Here is an 11,674-nt window from a genome sequence, read left to right on the forward strand (position 1 = left end):
ACAATAACAACGTGGCATATCTGGAGAGGGAAAGCAACTCACTGGGCAGAGAGTGGGTTCAGTCATCTAATCACAGATCTTCACAGGGACTGGACTTTCTTTCACTGCTGGGACTGAGATCTGGCAAGGGTGAGGGTCCCAGTGCAACATCCAGGATGGAGAAGATCAGCTTTGGGATACTTTGTGACAAGAACTACGGAACCACACTTCTTGTCAACTGGGGGCTTCCCCAAACAAGTTGGAACCTGGTGTCTTCTTAGTCCATTTGGGCTCCTATAACAAGAATACACAGAGTGGGTAGCTTAAACAATAAAGTTTTATTTCTCACACTTCTGGAAGCTGGAAAGTCCAAGATCAAGGAGCCAGCAGGTCTGGTGTCTGGCAAGAGCCTGCTTCTGGCTCATAGATGGCTGTCTTCTTGCTGTGTCCTCACAAGGTGGAAGGGGCAAAGGAGCTCTCTGGGATCTCTTTTATAAGGCACTAATCCCATTCACGTGGGCTCCACCCTCATGACCTATGCTCATCCCAAAGGCCTCACCTCCTAATACCATCATATTGGGGATTAGGTTTCATATATGAATTTTGGAGGGGTACAAATATGCAACCTATAGCACCTGTCAAGTGCAAGTTTGTTCTTAGAAGCACCAGGGCTTGGTGTGATAAACACAGCCTTCAGATCAAGCAGGATGATCTCTTCCATTACTTGCTAGCTGAGCTTCCTAGGGCAAGGTGTTTCACCTCTCTGAGCTGTAGCTATTTCACCTGCAGAATGAAGGCACCTAAACCTAGTAGACATCTAATAAGGAATAGCTATCACAGTGTCTTGACAATGGGGCTGATACAAGGATAGGCTCAAAATGTGTATCTGGCTCAAGGTTAAAGTACTATCTCTACCTTTTCTAATCAGAGCTACATAAGGCTAACTGATAGCATCATTTTGGAGCCTAAGAAATGAGTGCCTCTTATAGAACTGAATTGTCAAGGGACGAGCTGAGGCAATAATCAATCCCTCTACAGCAGTGCTTCTCAACACAATCAAACCCAATGCCTCTCTTTTATAACCATTTTAATGCTTTGTATTAGTCAAGGTTCTCCAGAGAAACAGAACCAATAGGATATATGTAGATATACAAGAGGAGATTTGTTATGGGAATTGGATCATGTGATTATGGAGGCTGAGATATGCCATCTGCAAGCTGGAGAGCCAGCGCAGCTGGTGGTATCATTCAGTCCAAGTCTAAAGGCCTGAGAACCAGGAGCTCTGATGTCTGAGGACAGAAGATGGATGTCCGAGCTCAAGGAGAGAGAGGGAATTGCCCTTCCTTCGCCTTTTTTGTTCTATTCAGGCCCGCAAGGGATTGGATGATGCCCGCCCACATTGGTGAGGGTGGATCTTCTTTACTCAGTCTACTACTGATCTACTGATTCAAATGCTAATCTCTTCCAGAAACACCCTCACAGATACAACCAGAAACCAGCTATCTAGGCATCCCTTAGCCCTGTCAAGCTGACACATAAAATTAACCATCATGTGCCCCTTTACAGTGTTGAAGCTCATAATTATTAACACCTATCTATGTGCATAATTTCAAAGAATTCAAAATAACACCCTGCAATAAAAAGGAGAAATAAAAAGCAACGTATAATGTTACTTATATGTATGTAGCTCAATGTGTAAATGCTTAAGCACACTACATCAGAAGAAAAAAGGTGCCTTCCTGACATTTTCACAAGCCCCCTGGAGTGTGGTTCTGCCTCCTATCCAGTTCTAAGGGCAGGGGGAGTAGGTATCAGGGATCAGTCAACTCATGGTACATTAATCTTCACCCTCTCACCCCCAGCCCCTACCTTGACCCCATCACCAACAAGGAATGAGGCAAAGCATCCAGGATATGTTCTAACCCTTTCTACACTCCCCCACAAAGCTCTGCCTCTCCAGGGCCAGGAAGATGTAGCAGAAGAACCAGGAAGGCCTTTGATACCCCGAGTCTCAGCCTCAGAGGAGATGAGGGCCATCAGGGCTCTCTGTACTTTCTGAAGGATGAGGAGAGCAAGGAGGGGTGCTTAGCTGTCCGACCCATCTCTCACCTCCCAGCAGGAACTAGGGCGCTGCACTCTGACCCCAGCTGTCTCCAGCTTGCGGGCCCTCTCTCAGGCTGGCTGGCTGGCTGGTCCCTGGTTTCCAGCTCTTCTATGGCTGGGGCAGACCCAGCTGACAGGCCCGCACTCCTTGAGGCTGGGCCTGGGTCTGCAAATATGTGATGAGGGGTTCCAAAACCTCGGGCACAAGGACAGTGTCAACTGCCCTCCTGCAGCAGGATTTTCTCATAGGCTGACCATGAGGTGTGCTCACTGGCAGGGTGGGGGGCTGCGGTGCACCAGCACAGCAGAGGGAACACGGCCTGTCACTCGGGCTAGGCTCTCTTTGGCCCTTTCTTCTCAGTGGCGAATGAGTCACTTGGACAAGACATACAAACCCTTCCCCAGTGGTGCCTCGTGGCCACAGCACCCGTGATCAGGGTCTTTGCTCAAGCCCAAGAATGGGAGCTTCTCTGGCCACTGCGGAGTTGTATTCAAGCCTGCCCAGAACTTGCTTTAAAGCTGTGAAGCGGGAGAAGCAGGGTTCTGAGCCGTTCTCTGGGCTTCCTAGCTACACGGGCAAGGGATCTACTCTGAGCCAATTCTTGGGCCTGGTTGTTCCCCAGGGACTGCCATCAGCTCTGTCCATGGGGAGCAGGGGCCTGAGGTGGCTGGCCTGTTTCCTGGGAGGTCTGGCATTTCCTGTGGCCAGACCCAGGTGCGCCCACTGCTTGAGGGAAAAGAAATGCCAGATAAGAAAATGGTCCAATGGCGCTCCCTGCTGGTCACATGCTAGACTGCGTGGCTTTGCAGACGGCCATGCCAACCTGTTGTTTCTCACTTGGGAGAGGAGACTGACTTTTTAAAAAAAGTACTGTATTAGGTAACTATTGCTGCAGAACAAATGAGTGGCTTCAAAAAACAATACCATTTCTATGGGTCAGGGATTTGGTGCGGCCGGGCAGTTCTGGCTCCAGGTCTCCCTCCCATCATGTTGCCATGAGATGTCAGCCAGGCCTGCAGCCATCTCAGGGACTCACTTCAGAGGTGGTGCATTAAAACGGCTGGCAAGTTTGTGCTGGCTCTTCGCAGGGGGCCTCAGTGCCTCTCCATGGGGGCCTCTCCACAGCTGCTTGCCTGATCTCATGGCATTGGAGACTGACATCCCCCGGAGCAAGTGATTCAAGAAGGTGAAGTGGAAGCTCAGATGGTTTTTACGACTTGGCCCTGGAAGTCACACACTGTCACTTGCATGATATTCACATAAACTAGCTGTGATTCAGTGTGGGAGTAAACTACACGAGGATATGAATTCCAGAAGGTGAGGCTCCCTGGTGCCATCTTGGAGGCTGGCGACAGCAAGCACCTACCATGTACTAGGTAGTGTGCGAATAATATATAACATCAAACAGAGCAACAATTTGCAATTACTGCATGCTTACTATGTGTCCAGGTGCTAAGTACTTTCCCTGAGTTATGTCGTTTATCTTCACAACCCTACCAGTTTTTCCTGTTATCACCCATGGAAGAGGTTAGGAAATTGGGACTTAGGGAGGTTAGATAGTGAGGTCACATGGCTGATAAGCGGTTGAGTCAGCATTCAAGACTTTGCTCTGTGTTCACTATGCTGAATGCCTTTCTAGGCATTTAAAGCTACCAACCAAGGAGGTGGACACAGATGAGGAAACTGAAGCTCAGAGAGGTCAAATAACATAGTCAAGTTTACAGAACCAGTAAATGGCAGAGCCAGGATTTGAACAGAGGTGACTCCAGAGCCCATGCTCTGTCCACCCCACTGCATTGCTCCAGAACAGAGGAGAAAGATACAGAAAGAAGAATACAAAGAACTCTGAGGTAGCCAGCCTATCCAGTGCCTTTGTATCTATCAGAAGACACCCCCTCTGGGAGGCTGTAGTTCTGCCAGTGCTGGGCTTAGCAAGCTCAGTCCTTACTTTCCTCCCGGGCTAGGTGCTCCTGCCCAGGGCAAAATCTGAGTGTGGTATCCCTGGGGTAGGAAGCTAACAGGTAGACAAATGGGAGAGAAGTGGTCATAAGCTTAAGAGGGTGGTGGCAGGGGAAAAGGAAAGGGGGTGGGAGGAATAATAAACAAAAAAGGAGAAGGGAGAGAGAAAATTTTACGAGGAGGGGAAGAACAGGGAAAAAAGATAAAAAGCAGACCAGATGCATGGGGCCTGATTAGTCCTCCCGGGTGAATGCTTGGGACCTTCTCTACGTGTGGCTGGGAAAGCAGAAGACCAAGTGTGTGAAGTCCTTCAACTCCATTTCACACATTCCTCCCCACCTCCATCACTAGTCTGGGGAATGGGGAGAAGGAAAGACACTGGCCAGAGGACAACTTGGTTTCAGGTAAAATGGGGTGCAGCAGGGTGGGCAGCCTCCTGGGGGACCCAGGGAAACCCAATGCAGAGGATAACCACTAGAGTATCAGAGAGCTGATGGATGGATCGATTAACTAGAAGATAAAACTGGAGAGTATAATTGATGGCTTCATCATTGCTTTTCTTTGCAGTTTGATCCCCAGAGCTAATTGTTTAACTGGCAGGTTCAGCTTTGATCATTAGTGGCCGCTGATGATCTAATGTCTGCTTGCTTTTGCGTTTGAGTTTGTCAAGTTTTACTTTCACAGCAGGTTATGGAGTCAGAAGCCACCTGGAGGGGCTGATAATTTGAAGTATAAAGAGTTATGAGACTCAGAGGCAGAAAAACCTGGATTTCGGTCCTAGTTTCACAGCGATGGTGGCGATGACAAGCCACCAACCCCGCCCCAGTAGCCATGAGTGCTCCCACAATCAAGCTTCACTTGGGCTGCCTCTCTGGAAAGTTCAGCAGCCTCCCAGAGGCCAGTCTCTAGAAGGAGGGTGAAGCAGAAAAGTCACTTTTTTTCTGTCTCCCGCCTCTCCCCACTCCAATAAGATCTCACAGTTGCCAACTGGCCTAAAAAACATATTTGTTTGTTTCACCCTTCCACTTATAATCTTTCAATGATTTCCATCTACCTACGGCATAAAATTCAAATTCCTGAACTTTTGCTTATGCTGTTACTTTTTATTGAAAATCTTCTACCTCTCTCTGCCTGGTACTCTCCTATTTAAACTTCAACTTGATTATCCACCCATAATCCATCCATCCATCCAGCCATCCATCCGTCCATCCTGCATCCTGAAACTCTACTTCAGTGTCTCCTAAGCTTGTCTGTACGTTGGAATCACCTGGGGAGAGTTGAAAAAAATTCTGATATCCTATCTCATCTTCAGAGGCTGTGATTTAATTGGTCTGGAGTGTGGCCTGGGCTTCAGAATTTTAAAAAGATCCCCAGGTGATTCTAATGTGCAGCTAAGTTTTGGGACCAGTGCCCCACCACTCTGTACCATATACTGTAATAGCCCCTGAGGACTTAGAGATAAAAGTTGGTTTAGACTAGAAATTTAGTGTAGAAGGAGAAATAGATTGGTAAATATATAATTACCCAACAATGTACACAAGTGCTATGAAAGAGGTAAGCCAGGTATTCTCGGGAAGGTACAGGAGTAGCACATAACCCACACTGGTGGGACTGAGGGATGGTGGTCAGGGCTGCCGAGTCTTCCAGGACAAGGAGGGGTGTTCCAGGACAAGAAGGGGGTGGCATCCCAGTCGGATGGAAACCTGAACACAGCACAGCAAGCTGGAGAAAGCATGTCACTTTTGGGGGTGGACAAGAACTTAAGGTGACTGAAGCTTTGGGGGCAGTGAGCTTGTGGAGGCTGATGGGGCCTTACAGGGAGCAGGAACTGGGAAGCTAATGAAGGCAGTGTCAGGGATGTGACCTAGTCAGACTCAGTGGCTGTGAATGCAGGGCAGGTAGGGCACTTGGTGAACTAGGAGAGAAGATGGTAGGAACCAGTAGGAGGGCCTTCTCTTCTCCAGGGAAGTCTCCCTCACATCTTCTCCACCTGCACACTCCAGCCCACGACAGAGCCCTAACCTTCCTTATGCCTCTGGCCCGTAGCTCTGTGCCTGGCAGAGAATAACTGCCCACACCTCATGTCACATGGTGAGGTAGAGAAAGCATAGGCTTCGGTGTCAGACCAACTTGATTCAAGACCCAGCTCCAACAGTATGATATTGGGTGAGTCAGCCATGTTCTCTGATCTTGGTTTTCTCCACTGTAAAATGGAGAAAATGCCAAGCTCATGAGATGACACTGAGGATCAGAAGAAATTCATCAGTGTTTTTCAAAGTATGGTCCTTGGACTATCAGCCTCAGCACTGCCTCGAAACTCGTTAGAAATGCAAATTCTTGGGCCCCATCCCAGACCTGCTGACTCAGAAACCCTGTGCAAGATGCCAGCACTCTGTGTCTTCACACACTCTGCAGTTAGTTCCAATACATGCTGAAGTTTGAGAAACACTGATATAACTGCCTCATCCCTGTGCTTGCTTTTCTGGAAACCTACATTACTCCTAAAAAGTAGAACAATCAAACCGGCCACAGAGCTCCGGCCTCTGCTCTGGCCCCCCCTTTCCTTCTCATTGGTCATTGCAGATGTGAGGCTCAGGAGGTCAGGCTTTGAAGTATGTCTGAGAGGGAGTTCCATGCCAGCTGTGTGTGTGTGTGTGCGTGCCCGTGCAGATTTTTGACCTCTAGTAAAGCTGTGTGGCCTTGACCTCTAAGCATGTGTTTCCTCATCTGGAAACGGAATTGATAATACCTATGGGCCAATCACAGGTCTAAGTACTTTCCACATATTAACTCATTTTATCCTCACCACAGCCCTATGGAGATAGTACAATTATTATCCCCATTTTAGAGATGAGGAAGCCAAGGCACAGAAAGGTTAAGAAACTTGCTCGAGGGCACGCAGTTCTTAAGTGTTAGAGCTGAGATTCAGGCACATGCCCTCTGGCCACGGAGTCCATGCTCTTAGGCAGTCTGCCTCCCAAGTCTCCTCTGAAATATGAATAACGTGTCTGACCTCTAGCATACTCTGTGGTGCTCTCTGTTGTGTTGAAACGCCTCACCTAAAACAGTCTTCTCTCTACTACTTAGAGAGAACGTGCCTTAGTCACTTCACCTCTCCTGGCCGTAGTTTCAAAATGTTTAAAATGAGAGGTTGGACTAGGTGAGGGATGTAAGCAGGAGCCCCTAAGGTGTAAAGAATAAGCTGTGTTTGGCCAGCTATTTTGTTTAAGTTGACTTAAACCAAGCGTCTGTCTTTAACTGGTATATGCTCGCCTCTTCACTCTATAACCACCCCTTTCAGCAGTCTTACACCAGGCCCACTTTCCTTATTTTAATGAACTGTCTGGCATCCAAAGGCATCTGAGTTTGAGATCACTAATCAGACAATGCCTAAATCTAGGAGTTTACAATTCTTTCACCTTTGCCTTTCTTCTCCCCCAATCCAACTTAAAAGAACACTTTACCTGGGCCGTTTCTTGTGCAAAGGCTCTGAGCCTTGGCCCCTGCCTTTCACTGTTACGGAAGTCCTCTACTTGGCATGTCTGTTGGAGGTGAGCTGGTGTTCCTTCTTTTCTCCATGTGCCCTGAAAATGCTGATTTACATTTGCTTCTGGAAGGGAGACAGATGAAGCTCATTTTAGAATGTAAGGTTAATCCAATTTCAGAGTCCACTGCACATGGAAAGATGATTTCTGTTATTTCCATTTAAACTGGTAGGTTTCCTCTTTTCAAACTTAGAACTTAATTGCTGGAAGAACGAAGGCCTTTTATTCTGCTTTATGAGCTTGTACAACCCTATGTTCAATGTCTTCATTTCCTGTAGCAGGAATACAGTCAGTATTGATACAGTGGCTTTGAGGATTTTTACTGGGCTTTGCAAACATCCTTCGTAAGGCTGCTGGGAAGTAGGTGCCAGGTGTTGCTGACTAATGACTAGCACATTGCCTGACACACGTAATAGGCACTCAAATATTGCTGAATATGGATAAATGAATGAGCAAATACCTTCTAGCCACTGGAGCCTAAGCTAATTAAATATCTCATTGAACCTCACTCAATTTATAGAAATGTTTTATTTTTAGAATACTGTATGGCTTATAGTTTTCACACATTCTCTAGAAATTAGTTTCCATATTTTTTTAAAGTTGAGGAAATGAGGCTTCAAGAGGTTAACTTCAAAGTCACACTGTGATGTTCCTGTGACCTCAGGCTGTCATTGTCAAAATAAAAGACAATATCAAAAAATAGTTGTTGAAAAAAAATTTTGAAGTTATGCAAGCTAAAGCTTTAGATACTAAAACAAACATGGCGGAAAAAAAAATCACTTACCACAAAAATCTGGAAATAGTACTATTACTTGTATAGTAATTCATAGTTTCTAGGGCAGTTTCTCACATACGATTTCATCTGACCCCCCGCAATTCTACTCCACTGGAATGAAATCTCCTCTCGCTTCAGGTTAGCTGACTATTAACAACAGTAACAGACTGCCCCAGATATTAACTCTTTTCCAAGGCAGGCCAGACTGGCACTTAAGAACTGAATATCCTGCATACTCCTGCCACCTACTGGTGCTTTTCCGGTAGCATGGGTTTCAGCTAATTTTATATTAACAAACATTTTTTCTTCAGTGGGACCACTCGGCTCTTTTACTCCTTATTACTCAAGTCCTTAAAAAGACCCCGCGCCCCCATCTTTGAAACTCAATTTCTAAGGAGCCTACTCTGAAACAGGACCTAAGACTTTCTTAGGAAAGGGGTGGAAATACTTCTGACTCCTTTTGGCATACTGGCAGGTTTCAGAAATGCCTCTGAGCACCTTCCAGTTGGCTTAGAGGCTGGGGGAAGGGAGGTGGCTTAGCTAGGGACACAGAATACTCATGGATTTCACGCTTTCGTAGTATTGCCTCCACTTTGCCCAGTATTTTCTGGGAGGGCTACAGGTAGAGAGCGGGTCAGGTGAGAAGGTAGTGTGCCAGATGCTGACAGCTTACTCCATGGCACTCCAACAGTTAATGGAAGAGGAATGAAATTCTGGGGGACAACTGAAGCCAACGTCCTGACTCAGGGGCACACCAGTGAGGTTTCTCAAACTGCACCGATCTCTGAAAACCTCTGGTCAATACCTTTTTTCAAAGCTGGGCTTTGCTCTGGATACAAGTTTTTTTAATTATTACACAAAATCTGTCTATGTATGTACCTTACTAGAAATCCAGGGCTGAGAGATGACTTGTTCATCTTTAGGGCAAATTACCAGAGTAGGATTAAAATGAGATGATCTGGTATATAAATGGTTTCTCATAATTTTAGGGTTCTTTAAAAATTGAACTAACACTATTATAGCAGTAGTGTGAAATAGGCTGAGGCAAACACGGGAGAAAGAAAATTGGATCTGAAAAGTAACTAGTGGAATTTTAGTGGAAATTCTTGCAGGATTCTTTTCGAAAAGTAAATTTGGGGGACTTCCCTGGTGGCGCAGTGGTTGAGAATCTGCCTGCCAATGCAGGGGACACGGGTTCGAGCCCTGGTCCAGGAAGATCCCACATGCCGCGGAGCAAATGGGCCCGTGAGCCACAACTGGTGAGCCTGCGCGTCTGGAGCTTGTGCTCCGCAACAAGAGAGGCCGCGATAGTGAGAGGCCCGCGCAGCGCCATGAAGAGTGGCCCCCGCTTGCCGCAACTAGAGAAAGCCCTCACACAGAAACGAAGACCCAACACAGCCAAAAATAAATATAAATAAAATAAAAATTAAGAGCTTTGAGATATAATTAAAAGAAAAAAAAAAGCAGGTGGAAATTAATCTGCTTTTTCTTAGTCATACTTCTAAGCCTGTGGGCCTCCTGTGATAAACACCTGCTTTTACCAGGTGGTAACACACCACAACTATACATTATTTTGTTTGAACAACCCTTTGAATGGTGATTCTCACGTCTTAGCAGATAGGTTATCTTTGCAGTTTTGTAAAAAATCTGATTTCTTGGCTCCACCTCAGGGACCAATCCAGTATTATGGGAGGGAATGGAGACATAATTCACTGTTAACAAGCCTCCTAAAATGGTCAAATTGCAGATGATTTTAAAAAACATAAATATGGGGCTTCCCTGGTGGCACAGTGGCTAAGAATCCACCTGCCAATGCAGGGTACACGGGTTCGAGCCCTAGTCCGGGAAGATCCCACATGCCGCGGAGCAACTAAGCCCGTGTGCCACAACTACTGAGCCTGTGCTCTAGAGCCCGCGAGCCACAACTACTGAAGCCGTGTGCCACAACTACTGAAGCCCACATGCCTCGAGCCCGTGCTCCACAACAGGAGAAGCCACCGCAATGGGAAGCCCACGCACCACAATCAAGAGCAGCCCCCGCTCGTCGCAACTAGAGAAAGCCAGCGCGCAGCAACGAAGACCCAACGCAGCCAAAAATAAATTAATTAATTAAAAAACAAAAACAAAAACATAAATATGTAAAGCAATGCCCAGGATCACAAAACCCTTAATGGTGCTTTGAAATGTATATTTTTTGCCTTAATGTAGAAAAGTTTCAATTTGGGAAGTACCAATATTTTAAAAATAAAAAGCCATACAATTCATATCCAATTTAGGATGAGTATCCATGCTAATTTCTCCTCTTAGTTCTGCTTTATTTCTATAACAGATATCTTCTTATCATTGCAATGTGCTACCTTAACAGGAGTTTTTCAGTTTAATCTTGCTCTATTCCCAATTCACACCTTTCCTAGATTAAGAGTTTTGGTTTTATACGGCTCCTGGTGGGAAACCAGTGTTAAAAAGAGACATGCAATTAATTAGTGGATCTGTTTGAACTGTGAGGTATTTTTAACTGTTGTAAAAATGAAAACCATAAACCTGTCTCTGAATATTTTACAGTTGGTAGTTTCCAAATCCTGCCTGATCAAAAATTACCTGTGGACTGATTTAGGCCTGGGCTAGGGCCCAGACTCTACATTTCAACACCCCATATATGACTTTTATGAATAGGTATTGAAAATTGAAAATAGAAAACAGTTATGGTATTGCTATTTTTCTCCTCCAATCCCAAAGTAGCCACTCACAATTGTAACTTAAATCATTACATAATTACTAACAAATATTTAACTAAGAATATTCACTTTAGGACAGTCTCTGTACACATTTCAGTAAGCCACGCATTATACAGTATATTCACCTGTATTTGGTTAACTTTTCCTTCCCACAGCAAAATCATTCCCACTAGTGGTTTCCCATCTCAAGTGCACAGTGTGTTTGCTTTTCTGTAAACAATCCAATCTGACTGGATCCTCCATATTGCTATTTGTTTTTGTTTTTTTGCAAATGGAAGTTTTTAAAAGGAAGGGTGTAGAGGAACTTGCTGCTAAGGTACCTGATGCAGCCATCTAAAAGTTAACCTAGTGCTATGACATTTTATTTGTTCATATATACTGAATTATAGGTGTCAGTGTCTGAGGCAAAAGTCATCTCAGAGAAGTTAATATTTGTAAATTCAATATCTCCAAGTGGAAATTAAGTAGAGTTACCGAAACCAGAATGCCACCTTATCACTGTCAACTGAAAAAGCTATAGCTACTCAAAGGTAAGATGTATGTGTTCATAGATAAAAACTAAGATGATCACTAGACA

The sequence above is a fragment of the Balaenoptera physalus genome (genome assembly GCF_965194825.1).
Source record: "Balaenoptera physalus genome assembly, chromosome: 15".
In the NCBI taxonomy this organism is placed as follows: domain Eukaryota; kingdom Metazoa; phylum Chordata; class Mammalia; order Artiodactyla; family Balaenopteridae; genus Balaenoptera; species Balaenoptera physalus.